We start from the raw sequence: 15,509 nt of genomic DNA, 5'->3' as shown, positions 1-15,509 counted from the left end.
CTTTAACCACCTGGCCATGCCGGGCCACTGATAAAGAGATAAATGTTTTGTAATATTTGTTTCTGAAAATACCTGAGGTGTCCTACTGAAAAAAATAATAGTTTTATTGAAGAAGGCCTCAAAAGTCTCGAATTTCGGGAATTAACTATTAAACATTTATTTAAATATACTTTAATTATTTTCCTATATTTATATATATATAATACTCGTCGTATATAAATACTTATGTTTATGCAGTTATATCACAATGTGCATACATTGGATGGTAGAATGAGATCCCTTTGTTTCAGTTCTACAGAGTTTCGTTTTGATTGAACATTGATTTATACATGTATGTAATTGCCTTTTTTATTAACATTAGAAATAGAAGACATAATGTTATTACTATCTTCAAATAATACCATAGAGTTTAAATAAAACGGAAAATACTATTTTTTAGACCCAAAGTAGCCTTTAAGAATCTTATGACACAAACTTGATGATTGAAATGATCTGGTCATCGCGGTGTGCCATAATTTCTTCTTTCTCTTGGCAGAAAAAAAATCTTATTTGTTTTAATTCACTTATTTATTTTCAATTGAAGATAAAAGTTCTAAATTAGCACAATACAGTTATATTTCCTTTTTGATTTGTCTACTTTTGCGCAGTACGTCTACTCTAAAATTTCCATATGGTGTTTGAAACTTAGTAGCTGAAAGAAGTATTTTTGCCATTTCTCCTGGGACCTAACTCAGTGCTGTCATAAGCACTTCTAATGACCAGGATAATCCTCTAAAACTCGACGAACGTGTGAACCCTTAGCGGCTCTTTTCGCTGGGATGTCAACCTATTAGAAATTTGAGAAAAATCCTACGTTCATCTTCTTCATTTGGCAGATTTCAGCTTTGTCCCCAACTCTTAACAAAATATAAAAAGGTCTCGACCTTAATAGGGGGAGAGGGAGGGGATCTTGTAATTCAGCTGGTCCCAGCTTGTCCGAGAATGAAAGGGAAGAGCAAAGGGGCGTAAAGGAACTTCTGTAAATCTGAATAGCAATTGTATATTTTGGTAGCTGGGATTAGAGAGAATCGGTTGTTGTAACCGAATTTTTACGTTGGCCATTAAACTGGATTACAGAGCTCTCAGAACTTGCGTCATTGTTTGCTAGTAGACGTTAAGCCTAATTTAGTTTATGAGACATTGCGTCTAAGCAGGAATGTTTCTTACTCTCTGTTTCAAAGAAATGTCCTAACCTGTGAATTCAATACACACGTTTATGTGCCTCGTATTCTGCTATAATAAAAAAAAACAGGATAACTAAAAAATGAGAAAAGAAAACATTTGGTTTGAATACAAGGTAAACAAGACAAAAGTAGATCATTTTTCTTAATTAGGACAAACAATAAATAAATAGCACTCCCCCATGATGGCTCAGCGGAAAGTCTGAGGGCTGATAATGCTAACAAAACTCAGGTTTCGATACCTGCGGTGAGCAGAGCACAATAGCCCCTTATGTAGTTTCGTGCCTAACAACAAATAAACAAAGAAATTTCACGAGAAGTTTAAACGACCGTGCGTCTCTAGTTTAATGCTTTTGAATGTTTTTGAAGAAAGTTGAGTAAGGATTTTTTATTGTTATTTTCTCTGTCAACACCCAAAGTTATTTCAAAGACTTAAGCTTAAACGCTGGCAAGTTTTGTTGTTGTTGTTTTTTATGCCCATAACCCGTTAGTTTCTATGTGCCAGGACGCGATAAGAATTAGCAGGTTTGACTTGCCCAGTTGATTCATACGTACATAGAAACTAAACTATCGTTGTTCTTTTAACTTTTGTAGCCGGTGGGACAGTTTTTAGTATCTTCTAAATCATGTCGTTCGTTACTCTCAATCTCGGGCACCTTTACATCTAACTAGTGTTATGCCTGATGTGCTTAGGTTTTACAAATGTCTACTTTTAATCTGTCTACTAAATTAATGACGCCCTATAGTTTATGTCAGATGACTTAAATCAAAATAAATTCACTACTTCTGTAGGTAAGCGATTGTCCAAGACTTATCACCGCTGGAAAATGTGATAACCCGCTAACATATATAACAAACTCTAGCGCATGCTGAACCACCATCCCCCGGTGGCTCAGCTGGAAGTCTGAAGACTTATAACGCTATAAATCTGGATTCGATACCCACGATTGATAGAACACGGATAGCTCAATGTTTATCTTTGCGCTTAACAACAATCAATCCAATCATTTGTTGATCTACAAACACAATATCCAAATCATTAATGCCAGCACTAAAAGAAACCTGATATTTCACTAATATAAACAACAATAATAATAATTCTGTGAGATTTTATTATTTCTTTCATTACGGCCGATAGCAGAACTTGTAACAGAAAAAATAAATATTCACCAACAAGTTAACATCAGTTAGATATAAAAAAGCATAACAGAAATCCCTCACACGCTATAGAATGATAAATACGTTTAATAATTGAGATCACTATAGATTTACGCATGCTCAGTACCTCTCTCTACAGAATAAGAAGCATGGAATAAGGAATACTAACAGTGCGAAGTTTTGTACAAAAATTTTAACTTCAATTTTAACATACTTTTTCATTGCTTTTGCTTAATTACATCATGTCTGCTTGCTGACCTAACCCTAATCTTGCTACAATATTAGCTGGTTCTTCAGTTTCCCGATTAAACTAGAAATAAAAAAACGAACAAGGCTGTGAAAGTGTTGTTGGTCGGGTTGATTACAATGGGTAAAACTCCTGATTTGCATGTTTCTGTCGCCTGTTCAAAGTGATGACCCAAGGGTAAAAACCAGCATTATTTCTTGTATTCACTATCAGTCGCTCGTGTTAAAGGCCATGTTTGCTTTAAGTTTTTGTGTGAGTTTTATTCTTAAGATCGCCCATGGTTTCTGTAACGGCGGCGCACGTCCAATCTCTCTCCGCCCTAGGCTCCAAATAGCCGGGACTCCAAGTTCGGTTAAAAGTCACGCATATCGAATCGAGTATTTTCTTTCCTGGCATAAAGCGAAGAGAAGAGGGTAGAAATAACAACAACAAAAAAGTCGAAGTTGTAAGCCTCACAAGATCAGACACACCTGCCACAACAGCGAACAACGGTGAAAACATGAACTACAGGGCGAGCTGACAGGTTATGACCACAACACAAGCAGGGGGAGGGGGTATAAAAATGTTTTGCCTGTGCTGGGAAACCTTAGTTAGTGAGGAGGTCTCGCCGACAATTCTATTTAATGTTCTGACGTTTGTGTACAGAGGAGGGTTTCGCCTCTCCTTTTTCCGTTCTCTATAGGCGCTTTCACGTAGTTTTTGAGGTCGGCACTGTTCACTTGCGACCCTCAATTACAGAGAACGAGATGGTATAACGTAAGTCTGTTTTGGTGTCTCTTTCTTCGTGGGTAGAGCCACCTACTGGTATTCCAGGGCATTAGATAAAATTCAACAAATGAGACCACACGTGACTGCGCACGCATAAAAACGATAGGGTTGTCTTTTGACTAATAAAATATTTTATGCACCCCCTACTACTCCCTACCGCAAAGTCTCGTATTACGATTATCTTCACTGATATATGTCTTATTTTTAAATGACCATTTAAGTACATCATCCATAAATACCTTTATGTTTAGGTCCAAAACATTTATTACTAGGAATTTCATGAAAATACTTTTTTTACAACAGGTGGCAGTGTACCAGAATGTAAGAGCAGAAAAATTCTACTCTTGCCGTTTCTATGCCTCGTATAGAGAGTGGGTGTAAGGGGAGCGTGATATCAGTTGTATGTTTGAAAAAAAAAGGATATAGGTTAGATAAATTTCCAAAAGTTTGCTTTTATTGTTGTTCCTATAGTACGAAAGTACTGCGTCTCTTCATTGCATCGTTGTTTCTATATATTTGATGAGAAACCTAACGTATTATCAAGAACTCTTATAAAAAGTAAATGCTACAAACGTCATTTAAAATAAGATATACATTACTGAAGATAATCGTACGTAATAAACTTACCAGAAGTCTTAATGTTATAAATCAATACACCAGAAAACTATATATGTTTATGATGAAGTACTTTCTCAATTGCAATAATCGTACTAACAGAATCAATATTACATGCATAATTTGGATAAGTCACCTTCTAACAAATTTACACATCAGTGTTTTGTGACCTGATATCACGATGAGATAGATAATAATTTTTAATAAATTTTGTTTGTTATGGATTTCGCGCAAAGCTACACGAGGGCTATCTGCGCTAGCCGTTCCTAATTTAGCAGTAAAAGACTTAGAGGGAAGGCAGCTAGTCATCACCGCCCACCGCCAACTCTTGAGCTCCTTTTCTACAAACGAATAGTCACATCATAATGCTCCCACGGCTGAAAGAGCGAGCATGTTTGGTGTGACGGAGATTCGAACCGTCGAACCACAGAGTGCGAGTCGAGCGCCTTAACCACCTGGCCATGCTGGGCCTCCATTTTAATGGATTTATAGAAAGAAAAACATAATAGACGCTGCTGATGAGATCGTAATCCTAATAATATCACATGGATCTCAGACATCTGAGATGGATCTGGATTCATCCTAGGCCAGTATACGGAAATCGACTTTCATAAGTGTAATTATACTTCACGGCTATTCTAAACATTATCACCAGTAAGATTTAAGGAAACTAAATGGAATAGGTTTAAATAATTACCTCAAATATATAATATATGGTGGTTAAATAATTACCTCAAATATGTAATATATGGTGGTTAAATAATTACCTCAAATATGTAATACCACCATATATTACATATTTGAGGTAATTATTTAACCACCATATATTACATATTTGAGGTAATTATTTAACCACCATATATTACATATTTGAGGTAATTATTTAACCACCATATATTACATATTTGAGGTAATTATTTAACCACCAATTATTATATCCAATGGTAGTGAAACTGGTAAATGAGATTTCTGCACTGAAAATAATTTTGTGAAGTTGAATGAAACATATCTAAACAAAGTTATGGCATCTTATCATACTTCTAATTGAGACATGTTTTGTATATGCTATAGGAAGAACAGCGTAAAGAAAATCTAAGCTAGTTAAGTGCAATAAGAAACGTTCGAAATCCCTCATACATTTGCCAGCTCATAGCGTGACGTTAGTTAACATACAAACAAATTCAACTTGAAGCTCATGGGAGGATTTAACTCTTCAATTTCCTTCAAAGAAAGAAGCATAAAGAACAAAACAATTACAACCACTCTGTCGGTTAGTCAATTATATCTGTGATTCATCCAATTTTTAGCTCATTGCAACTGGAGGAAGGTGAATAAGGGTGTAGGGGTCTAATAACAAGTTATTATGCAATTAAATGTGCTCACGTAATCAAGGAACCATGCGGTTGTCGACCGCTAGCCCTAACATGGCTGACCTTGGTATCATCTTTACTCGAACCTTCCTGCACCCGCTGCGTCCCCTGGTGGTCCCCTGTGGCGATTGTTTACCCTCACGTGACTTCTTGCCTGCTGTGCTTGAACATGCTCTTTCCATTTTCTTTCCAGCTAAATTACTAAGTTCGACAGCAAGATAAATTAAAATCTAAAAATAAACTACACACGATAATTGTCCACCATTCCTTCATTAAGCAAAGTTATTTCGATAAATTAAAAGGGGACATAATTTATTTAAATGATGTAGCGTTCATACTGCAGAGTTTATCTGATTTCTGTAGTTTTTATTACCTCCTTGTTTTAATATCATTAAAGTACTTTGTCGCACTTGTAATGCGGTCATTAACATTTGGTGACATAAATTTATGTGATAATGGTCCTTTATATTTTCAAGTCTTATTTCATGTTCGGCTTTATCTAATGCTAGCAACGCAACATTTATTAAGGTTGTCAACAAACGCAGATTTCAAAATAGATCTTCTCGATAGAAATTATATTGATTTGTATCTCATCTGATTAAATAACGATTATTTTCCAAATTTATTTTACAACATCGTGCTGAAGTGGTTTCATCAGAGTTTGCTGTTTATTTTCCAGATGCAAAAGTACGACAACAAATAAGAGAAAAACTTCAAGTTACTTTTGAGGACGACCACCAAAGGTAAAAATATTTCTAATACTAGAATTACCGATGGACGCTTTGTAACCATTTTTTTTTAAACTATCTTTACAACAAGTTACTTGCGCGTCCGTAACCTACAGGGGCCTTGATAACATAAGTCACACACACGTACACATTTAAATAGAAAATACCGTCAATATTGCAATTAATCCCACTGACTTCTACTGGAGTCTACTGTGTATTTTACATAGAAAATAGCCACTGACTACTACTGGGTCTACTGTGTATTTTACATAGAAAATAGCCACTGACTAGTACTGGGTCTACTGTGTATTTTACATAGAAAATAGGTGATTATTTTTGGACAATTCCTTATAATGAGCGTTGCGAGAAGCAGAAACATAAAATTATTCAATATGATGCAATATCTTAGTTTCGCCAGTAATTTGAGTGCTGAGTAATTTTTTGGAGGACAAAAATACGACAAAGCTTTTGGCCCTGTATGTCTATTTAGGATTATTTACGAATATCAATGTCAAGTCATTTAGATGTTCGTTAGTTGCCTATACATCTGAAAATAAATACTTTTACTCTTGAAATCTCACATAAACACAACTTAAGTCGAGTGTATTGTAACGTTATCTTCGTTAGTCTTAAGTCTCGCACGAAGGATCATAATAGACAAGGGTTTTTTTTTAGTCCTTTATGTGACGTCATTTTAGTGTCTACCGACTGAGTGATAGACAACACACAACTCAATAGCATGGAGAAAGTCTGATTTCTGGAGAACGGCATTGTAATACCATTTATCCAATTATGTGCAAGAAGTACCGTAGCTTGCTTCTATTTATTGAGCCATAGGTAGCTCAGCGACAAGTTTTAGGGCTTATTACACTAAAAGTCGGTCCTCGATTCCTGTGGTATGCACAGTGCTTTTAAAATCATTGTGCAAACTTTGCTTAAAACAAAAATACAATATTTTTGTATTGAAACATGAAAATACAATCAGAATGATGAAACATTTCGGTATGAGAGGATGTCTGTACGCGGATTTGTTAAAACAAAGAAGAATGAGGTTTCTTTTTAACGAACTAAAAGAACGTCGCAATAATTCCTAATATTCTCAGTGAAGTGCAATCAGAAAAGGTAAATTCATTTTAATTGAAGCTATAATTTTTCCACGGTATTCATACTAAAGTCAGTATCTTACATTCACACGGTGTACTTCCGCAAGAGTCCCAGAAAGTGTCCTGTTTCAAGAGTAAATAAAACCAAATTTGAGTGTAACAAATATTTTTATTTCTTACTTTTGAAGTTTATACGCCATGCTGTGTTGTAGCCTACAGAGTGCATAATTATTCTCGTGATTCATGGCATGCGCACGTTTTACTGACAAACTGCAATGTTAAACTTCCTTTATGTGACGTCATCTTAGTGTCTACTGACTGAGTAATAGACAACACACTACTGTATAGTGGTGAGAGTGGTTAAAACAGGGAACCACTCCAAACGACATTCGGCCCACTTTGGGGAAAATATAAGTAGATAACGTATAAAACACTCAGTATCTAACAACGAATGAAGTGTGTGATTTAAATGTCCCTTTAAAAACTCAAGACGAAATATTCAAAATTGTGAATGTAATCATTTATTTCAGTCATTCTTATCCAAAAAGAAACACATTTTAAATTTTTTGTTTCGGTTTTTTTTCTCTCTCCAAATTGTTAGTTATTTATGCTAGTTTATCATTATGTTTCGTAGTTAGTCCTACCTGAATAAAAAACAACACAAAACTAATGCATATCGGCTTTTGGTATCGTAGAGATACTGTTTCACCAGATGTGATCCTTAACGGGGTTAGGTTTCGACTACGCCTGAGTAAAGTCTAAATAACAGCTATTTTAGATTGTCCCGTACTTCCAAATACCAAATAACTCATGTTAATGTCATATTCGAGAAGCTGGAGCCGCAAGTGGGTGTGATCTTTTTCTGAGTGACCTGTGGGTTGGAGTGAATATTAGTCATTCTGCCACACTGACGAAGAGGGTTGTTCTCTGTTTGTGCAGTGAGGGTAGAGTGTGGAAAAAAGGAAGGCATAACCCTCAAGAGATGAGAAGGCCTAACAAAACACTCTCTTACAGTTGCTTCATATCACAGAGACGAAATGCCATTATTGCGTCTGCCCATGGTTACACCTGATAATACGTTGGGTAGTAAAGTGTATAGATAAGCTCTGGACGTATTTGTACTCGGTGTTGAATCGCTAGTAATCACCTTAAAATTCGCTATTATATTAATATGTAGGCCACAAAGAGTTTTTGTAATGGTGAACAAAACTATTTCTGTCTTGTTTTCCAAAAGTTAAAATATTAACGATCGTTTCCTAAACTTCCAAAATAGTCTGTTCCTTCACCATCAAAAAAAAGTAGAAAAAAGAATAGAACAGAGAATTGAAGTCTAGGTTCTATTGAATTCAGGCCGGAATTATTTGAGATTTATCATAACTTAAGTATTAACGGTATTTTCACGTGTCCTCTTCAATCCACGTAAAACTGTCTAAACTTGTATCCATATAAATTTGGTATTGTTTTGATATGTGGATTTAAACTTTACTTTAAATTACTTTACACAGAATTGTGTATTTACCTACTATTAATATTATGTTTATTACGAGATGCACTAACTGGATTGTGTGTCAAACCGTTTCTATTAGAACTTGTTAATCTAGAAACCAATCCCTAGCTATACCACTGCCTTCTGGAGAAACTATGCAAAACATCAACAACAACTAAAAAAACAGTTTGCAATAAATAAATAAAAGCTACTTACAGCTTCAGTCATGGTGTGAGAAGCTGATAAACTAACTATACACGAGCTGCTTACAGCTACAGTCATGGTGTGAGAAGCTGATAAACTAACTATACACGAGCTGCTTACAGCTACAGTCATGGTGTGAGAAGCTGATAAACTAACTATACACGAGCTGCTTACAGCTACAGTCATGGTGTGAGAAGCTGATAAACAACTCCAACCATGGTGCGAGAAGCTGATAAACAGCTACAACCATGGTGCGAGAAGCTGATAAACAGCTACAGTCATGGTGTGAGAAGCTGATAAACAGCTACAACCATGGTGTGAGAAGCTGATAAACAGCTACAACCATGGTGTGAGAAGCCGATAAACAGCTACAGTCATGGTGTGAGAAGCTGATAAACTAACTATACACGCCAGAGATTTTTTTTCACAACTTATTACAATCTATATATTGAACAACAAATGTTTTGACAGTTATTCAAAAAAGAGAGAAGAAAATGTAAATTATACGGTTTATAAAATCTAGAAAGGCAATAGCTGCGAGAAGATGAATTATCTCATACATCTGTGCACACTGGTTGGAACTTTTGTGAGGTTGGAAAGCAGCACCTCTGTATAGTCAGCAAGTCAAAGCACTTTTAAAGTTTTATTATTTGGATGTGTGAAGTTTTTGTGACTAGCTACCATATATGTTTTAATATTTAATTATCATATTCCTTATCTTAAAAACACTTTAATAAACTCTGTCATGTTGTGGTGGGAATAATAGCATCATTTGTGTGGGAGTGAGATAAAAAATTAGTTAAAGTGTTTCAACGTTTTCCACTTCAATGCGGCACTTTTTACACTTGACGATATTCTACCAGTTTTTAGATCTAAAAGGTTAGGTATGTGTAAAGGATTTTGGAATCATTCCGTGTGGTTTACTCTGAATACATTATTTTAATATGCAGATTCACTCGGGCAAAATGACTGATTTCCGTTGCAGAAAACCTTCCTATTTTATTTATTTTTCTAGAGAAATAGTTTTGGCTCAGCGGACATGCAGCTGTGAACTAGGCGTGTAGAAGTAAACGATTCTAGGTCCCTAGAGAGTCAACTTTGATAAAACCGTGGCCGTAGGTTGTTCGGAAGTCCGCCATGCGTAACACAATTCGGCTAGAGTATGGGGTCCGTTTTGTATACTGCTAGATGCAATGTTAGAACGTATGATCTAAAGCGATGTAATCTGCGTAGTGAGAGAGAGGACTCTAGAGGACAGGAGTATTTGGAGAATGTGGAGTCCTTGATGGTTTTTGTTGTTGTTGTTTTTTTTTACATTCCGCATTTCTGGAAGATTTGCTGAAAGTCTTATAACTAAAACCTACCGCAAAAGAGCCAAAATGGTAAACGTAGAAAGAAATTATGACGAAGAGAGGAATTTGCCGGCATTACATTGTCGTGCCTCATTACATGTTCCATACAGGCGTTGAAAGTCTATTCAAAATAAGATACTATCATTTATTTCTCTTAGGTTGCACCATAAGCTTAAACAATATAAAAACACAGTTCTCAATAGAGGAAAGGTGGTTTTATTTCAAACCTGTAGGAACAGGTTCTTCCGGAAATCGTGAGCCAATTGTACAGTACTTTTTCTAGATATTTTAGCATAGGCTCTCAAACCTGTAGAAAAATGTGACAAATTCTGGAACACATAACAGAAAACATCGTATCTTTCTTAGCTGTATAGAGGCATAATAACAACTAACACGAAATTACAATTATATTATGAATTTAAAATTAAATTATAATGGCCTGATCTAAATTAACTTAGGCCAAAAATTACTGTAGTTTTTTTTTCTTTCTACATTTTAATTGTAAACTGAGCTTATTTACGATATAAAAGTGTTTAGTTAAGATATCATTTGGTACAATAGCAATGAGTTCTACAGTGAATCCACAGAACAACGAAACTGTGTACAGTTATTCACTGGTAGTCAGTGATACAGTAGAAATTAGGTTTCGAGTGAATCCACGGAATAACGTAACTGTGTGCAGTTATTCACTGGTAGTCAGTGATACAGTAGAAATTAGTTCTACATTGAATCCACGGCCTAATGAGACTGTGTGCAGTTATTCACTGGTAGTCAGTGATACAGTAGAAATGAGTTCTATCATATATTGAATCCACGGCCTAATGAGACTGTGTGCAGTTGTTCGCTAGTAGTCAGTGATACAGTAGAAATGAGTTCTATAGTGAATCTACAGAATAACAAAACTGTGTACAGTAACCGGCAACTAGACAAGAACAACAAATAAAGACAATCTGATTCTGAACTTCAGAAGGAAATGCTTTATATACTAAACTCAGAAATACCAATGTTCTTTGTAACTCAAAGAATTTTCTACATTTCAAGGTAAATAAGTTTCCACTCTAATGGTCTTTCGATCTACATTATAGTAGCTGGCTCAGTTTTTCTAATATACATGGTTAACTTTCAATCTACATTATAGTAGCTGGCTCAGTTTTTCTAATATACATGCTTAACTTTCGACCTACATTATAGTAGCTGGCTCAGTTTTTCTAATATGCATGGTTAACTTTCGATCTACATTATAGTAGCTGGCTCAGTTTTTCTGGTTAATTTTTATCATTTTAATATACACTTGCTTAGTTGTCGGAATTTCATTATTAAGTAAATTTAATTTCATATTACTTGGCAAAAATACTTGTGCTTTATCGTGTTAAACGTAACGAATAACACAATTTATTTAGTTGTCATACGCTCTCAATATGTACTTATGTATATCTATATATATATACGTTCTTTTTCTTCTGCTCTAGAACTTCCCTACTTTCTTATAAGATTTCGTATTTGCTTTAAGCGATAGACAAACTCATTACATTTGAATTTCCCAGACAACGTCCAATAGGAACAAATGCTTATCATCAATTAAGTCCACGACTGTACTAACTCATCATGCTGTTTCCGCATTACTCCTCAGACTAATTTCGATTCTTGGAGTTGTAACTGTTCAGGAAGCAAGAACATTGGCGTGCCCGCAAACGTAATCACGTTGCTAAAGTCCGTACAGTAGTAAAAAGCTCACGTAGCTCTCAGCAATAAGTCTCATACAAGGAGCATGGTGTAATCTCTTTCTAACAGCTCCAGGGGCTGACTTGTGTTAAAGTTCTGTATGTGAAGGTATTAACTTGCAACAGAGAGCAACTAGTAGTAGTAGTAAAAGCATTGTGACGTATTTTAGTCAAATGAGATATTTTCTTTGGGGAGTACTGTTTCAGTTAAATATAAGAGCAACAAAAGGATATCGTTACGCCAACAATGACTACTTGTAGTATTTATTAGAGTTTTATCCCGCGAATTTCTTAACAGATTTTAAGCACCATCAAGTAGTGAACAAGGTTTAAACGTACTGTATGTATATATATATATTTACGAATTGTATATTTTTTCTCTTAATGAAACTTTGTATAAGCAGAGTGTTAAAATGCACACGAAAAGTTTTTAACAGACACGTTCGAAAGAAACCGTTTTAAAATTTCGATTCACCTCTAGACAAATATAAACATTCACCAGTTTTTCAAGTCACATCAGAAGTTACAAAATGTATGTTTCATTAAATCGGTTAAAACTAATCTTAACAATCAACAGTTTTGATAAAAGATGCTTTACATCATTTATACATTAATAAAATAGTTTGTCTTTCGTAATCATGTTTTTTGTTAATTGTTAATTACAAAGTTGCACAGTGGATCATCTGTGCTCTGCCCACCACAGAGGTTGAGTCCTGAATTTTAACGTTATAAAACTTCAAGCTTACCGCTGAGCTGCCGGAGTGCCTTCCATAATATTACAAAGTACACGAGTTATTTGAAGCAACTTCTCTGTCTCTCGGTATAATATATGATTTTCACAATGTTAAAGGCTCCTCTTATTGAGCACAGTGGTGCCAGTGCTTCAACCGCAATGACTTTGTGTTATGTATTAGAAACTTGTGTTTATGTGTAGCAACTACAGTTCTAATCCTCTGAACTAATAACACTCTCGGCTTCGTTAGTGATTTAGTAATTATTGATAATTATTATCAAAAATATTTATCCACATGCTTTTAAAGTACAAACATTTAATATAGAATTCTCTTCAAAACACCATTGAGTTTTATATCTCCAGAAGATAATTCCTGTTCTGATTTATGGCTTTCCTTTGCTTCTAGTACAGTTAAAAGCTCTTTTTAAAACATTGGCATAATAACAAATGAAACAGTATACAATTGTATTTAACCGAGATACTTTACCACATGTTGTTCCTACATTAATAACGATATGCATAGCTGTTGGAAATTATATATCATGTTCCTGTCTTGATATGGATAACTCTTGGAAATTATATATCATGTTCCTGTCTTGATATGGATAACTCTTGGAAATTATATATCATGTTCCTGTCTTGATATGGATAACTCTTGGAAATTATATAGTTATCCATATCAAGACAGGAACATGATATATAATTTCCAAGAGTTATCCATATCAAGACAGGAACATGATGGTGGAAATTATATTTCACAGTCCAAATTATGTTTCTGCCTTGACTTTTTATTTGATTTTAATTATTGTGCAATGCAAAATGTTTCCCATTAAAATGTTACCCGTTGGGTATGGAAAGTCCACGTTTGGGTCATAAATACCTTATGTGATTCCTTTTATTTTATTTCATTCATTGCCAAGTCTGATAAACGGTCGTTGCTCAAGTCAGAATATTAAGCAACTGTATCTTACAGTTCGAGCATAGTTGAGCAGGAATGCAAGAGTGGCTGTAATGTCTGGCGCTTCCTTATATTTTATTTTATTTCATTCATTGCCAAGTCTGATAAACGGTCGTTGCTCAAGTCAGAATATTAAGCAACTGTATCTTACAGTTCGAGCATAGTTGAGCAGGAATGCAAGAGTGGCTGTAATGTCTGGCGCTTCCTTATATTTTGTTTTATTTCGTCTAATGCAACATTACTGTGTCAACATATTATAGTGTGTGTTTCTGCTATGCTGTTCAATAGAGTGAAATAAACTTACTGGTATGGTTACCGTATTTACTGGGTGGGGCAAAACTGACTGTATGGTTGTTTCTTTAGAACAGACTAAATATAAAATAGTATTTGATGCAATTCGCCAATATGTCTATCTGACCGAGTTATCTAAACTGTGTTTTTAACAGGAAAGTTATTGTTTGTTAAGAAATACATTTTTAGGACCATTGAATTATCAAATAGTTTTCAATGGATAATAGCTACCATGCTCCAGGAATTCTACCTATATCTCCCACTTGTCTCTTGTAAACATATGTGTACTTGTTTAGATTTTGCAATTATGTTCATATGCGCTACATATATCGTCCTACAAGTTCTATTTACAGTATAATTATACATACAAAGTCTAAATTTTATTTTCGTATTAGCACGAGCCATCTCTGTTACTCGTCTTATTTTCAGAAGTATCATTCTGCCAAGTTACACTTAAGTGTCGAAACTTGCATCTGGGTCGGGCGTGTCCCAGTTGCTAAAGTGCTGGCTGTGAATCCGAAGGTTTACTGTTCTCGTCCCATCGTCGCAATAATCGCGCTCTCTACTTTGAAACCATGAGCGAACTATAAGAGTGACGGTCAAATCCCACTGTCGGTCAGACGAGAACAGCTAAAGAGTTGGCGGTGGGTGATGTTGACCAGTAGTTGCCTACCCTCTTGTCTATCAGTTCAAAATTAGGGATGGCTATGCATAGATAGTTCTTGTGTAGTTTTACGCGAAAAACTAAAAACTAACAACTTGCATTCGTAAGTCCTCCACTGGTACAAACGACTTCGTGAAAACGTGCTTCGTCTTACAGTACAGATATTTTAATCTTTTATAAGTGTCTATCTTCCAGTGTAAGTGGGCTGTTCTAATGAGCCTACAGAGGTAGAATACTTTCTGAGTGTTTCTTTTTTCATATATCTTTTACAACTACTTCTTAGGACTGAAATAAGTCAACTTAGCTATGTCGTAAATCTTATCTTCATGCGTTTGTTCCAAAATCTCTTTAAAAACTACCTTTACAAATGTTTTCTGAATTTTTACAACCTTAAAAAAGTGTCATAACAATGTTATCATTATAAAATCTGTAACACTTAAAAAATTTGGTGTTATACACGATGTCACTGTAATCACATGACAAACATCTTCATAAAGAGATATTCGAATGTTAATCTAGTGTTATACACGATGTCACTGTAATCACATGACAAACATCTTCATAAAGAGATATTCGAATGTTAATTTAGTGTTATACACGATGTCACTGTAATCACATGACAAACATCTTCATAAAGAGATATCCGAATGTTAACCATTTTGCCTAACGATTATGGTCTCGAATTTATTATTTAAGACGTATAAAAATAGTAACATGCAAAGATAAGATGTAATCTGAGAAAGTCCCGAAACTGTACGTTCACTGTTTAATTTATCTGATCAAGTAAGAAAGAGTTTTGAAAATACTGATTTCTTCATGAGCTGATTAGAGAACTTGTAAAACACTGGCAGTGTATGTATTTTATGCAGAAGTTTTAATCACGTTAATTTC

At 35.0% G+C, this 15,509-nt stretch overlaps 1 protein-coding gene across 6 annotated transcripts in view; it reads left to right on the top strand.

Annotated features, from left to right (window-relative positions):
* The window catches only part of LOC106458791 (discoidin domain-containing receptor 2-like), a 324,729-nt gene that overhangs the window by 120,122 nt on the left and 189,098 nt on the right, over positions 1-15,509 (top strand). For all 6 annotated transcript variants that reach the window (XM_022385127.1, XM_022385128.1, XM_022385126.1 and 3 more), the window contains one exon: positions 6,058-6,121. The gene's annotated coding sequence lies outside the window, so the exon portion shown is untranslated. The remainder of the gene's footprint in view (positions 1-6,057; positions 6,122-15,509) is intronic.

Source organism: Limulus polyphemus, unplaced genomic scaffold, assembly GCF_000517525.1.
Source record: "Limulus polyphemus unplaced genomic scaffold, Limulus_polyphemus-2.1.2 Scaffold515, whole genome shotgun sequence".
Lineage (NCBI taxonomy): Eukaryota > Metazoa > Arthropoda > Merostomata > Xiphosura > Limulidae > Limulus > Limulus polyphemus.
The sequence above is the reverse complement of the archived record's forward strand: the minus strand, read 5'-3'. Positions and strand labels throughout refer to the sequence as shown.